This window comes from Otolemur garnettii, unplaced genomic scaffold (genome assembly GCF_000181295.1).
Source record: "Otolemur garnettii isolate 467f Iridium unplaced genomic scaffold, OtoGar3 scaffold00049, whole genome shotgun sequence".
Taxonomy (NCBI): domain Eukaryota; kingdom Metazoa; phylum Chordata; class Mammalia; order Primates; family Galagidae; genus Otolemur; species Otolemur garnettii.
This window is the reverse complement of record NW_003852444.1, coordinates 8,621,750-8,624,334: the sequence shown is the minus strand read 5'-3', so window position 1 is coordinate 8,624,334 and position 2,585 is coordinate 8,621,750.

The following is a 2,585-nucleotide window of genomic DNA, read 5'->3' as shown; positions in this document are numbered from 1 at the left end:
GATGGGGCTGCTGTCTCTCCCAGGACCTGATACTTTACTTAAATCGGTTCAAATTTCTTTCCTTCAAATTAGTTTCCTACTTAATAATTTGCCTTGAGCCTGGGCCTCCAGAGCAGGAGAAAAAAAAGAAAAAAATCCCCAAGACATTCCCTGTTGTCACAGGACAAAAACTTGCTGGAGGCCCACCTTTAGTTATCATCCACCAATGGGAAGCTGGGACAGAGGCAGGCGCTTGGCCACTCCTCAAAGCCAATCAGCAAGTTGAAAAGAATGAGCCAGTATCTCTTCCAAAGGCGGTTCTGGATTGGTCACAGCAGGGGCCTGCTGATTGTGCAGAACCTAGCAGCTTGCAAAGCTGACTTTTCCGTTTCGCAAACATCCTAGGGGCTGGAGTGATGACCATCAGTGTAAACACAATCTCAGTTCCCCAAGTCCTGTTTTACTGTTTCAGTGCATAAGACACAGAGTATCCACTGAGAGGGCCACTTGCTGACCTAGTCCTCAGGAGGATGGACATTTAGTGTTAGGGAGAAAATGCAATATTAATTTGGAAGACATTTGCTCTGGAGGGTACAAAATTAAGCCTTTCAAGTTTCTTGGCTAAGAGAGTCTAAGACAGCAGAGTGTGTAAGCCTGTAAGAAAGACCCCGGACCTTTTAGGAAGAATGAGACGGTAGCTTCCTCTCTGACAAAGTCTAGATGTCAGTTTCATTTCAGAGGCCCTTATGGATGTTAGCTGTCTTTCTGGCTGGAGTAAGTGTTCGAATGCTCCTCTCTGAACCTCTTTATCTGGCTAGAGTAGGTGTTCGAATGCTCCTCTCTGAACCTCTATATCAAAGGAGCAGACAGCCTCCTTTGGGTGGTAGATAGGAGGAGGTGGGAGGCAGGGAAGACGATGACATGTTCAGGGATGAGGTCTTTGCAACAGTTGGATTCTAGAATTTCTCCTGCTTAGAGATGGGGAGAAGCTCTTTTCTCAGAAAGAACATGTGGATTTGGAATAAGAAAGAAAAAGAAAAGCCAAAATATTCTATTAATATGAGTGATGGTCCTTGGAAACATTACTTTGGGGGATGCTGAGCAGAGTCAAGGGCTTATGAAACCCACAGTCTCTTGAATTGACAAACACAAGGAGTGACATTCCAAGGTCTACAGCGTGAAATGGAAATTATTCCCAGGCTAAAGGTAACTCCAGAAAACCAGTTCTTCTTGACTTCTAAGGCAGGTGCAACTGTGGGTAGCCCAGGTATCCTGTGAAATGATCTTGCCATCATAGGATGGGCTAGGATGACTCATCTCTTTAAACGCATGTTAAAGGCTGGCTACTGTATTTTCTACATTCTGGCTTCATTTTCATAATGATTTTGAAACGCAGAGTGAACAATACCATATGTGTGATGTTTTGGTTGCAAACATGAAAGAAACTGGGTAACAATAAACAGCTGTGGAAGTTAGCATCTGCTGTCAAACCCATGAGCCACTTCAAATTCCTTGGTGAGATAATCTGAGATAAAGATTCCAGTGAGTTTAGCAATTTCATCAAGACATTTTTATTCCACTGTAGATGAATAATGTTAAATAAAACTAGGTAAGGCTAATGGTACAGTAAGGCCAGTAGTTCTCCATCAGGACCCTATCTATTTTTCAGATGAAGAAAACACTTTCCAGAATACAATGCTCAAGAAATGTAAGGCAGATTCCACTTATATGAGGTATCTAAAGCAGCCAAACTCTTAAAAAACAGAAAGCAAAATGCTGGCTGCCAAGGGCTGGGGGGAAAGGGCAAAGGGGAGTTGTTCAGTGGACATAGAGTTTCAGTTTTTTAAGACGGAAAAGTTCTAGAGGTCTGTGGCACAACAGTGTACATTCTATTAACACTGTTGTACTCTATGCTTAAAAATGGTTCAGAGAGTAAATTTTGGGTTATGTGTACGTGTGTTTTACCACAATAGAAAGAAGAAAAGGAAGACATTACAATGGATTGGGAAAATAAGGGTTAGTATGCAAAGGCATTTATCAAGCATTTAATTTTAGACCAGTTTACTGGCAGAAATATTATACTTTTGACTCATTGATTCATTAGCTTCTAGGTGAGATGACAGAGCAGTGAACGTTAGCACCGAGATGTTGGTCAGTGTCTCTTGAGTGACCCTGGAGGTAGATACAAGGATGCCGACTACAGAGGTCACTTTCAGGGTTTTTAGGTCCTAAAATTTCTCAGCAGAATCAAAATGGCAGAAATGGTTCCATAAGTCATGGGCAAGTTTCCACTATAAGAATCATACTCCCAAATTTTCCTGTGAGTAAATGTGACCGCGTCATCCCTGGGGGTATGTAGATCGTGGCAGTAACGAGACCAAATGAGAGAGTCTGTTTCTGTCTGGCCTATCTTTTCTACTGCTGATTGGGCAAAAAGTCGGGTTTTTTGGATGGCGGTGATGGTGGTGAGCATAATACAGTAGAACCTCTGTAAGTTGACCACCCAAGGGACTATAACAACTGGTCAACATAGGGAGTGGTCAGCATAAGGAACTAAGCCTGTTGAATATGTGGATAATGCAGTCTATAAAAATTAGGTCAACTTA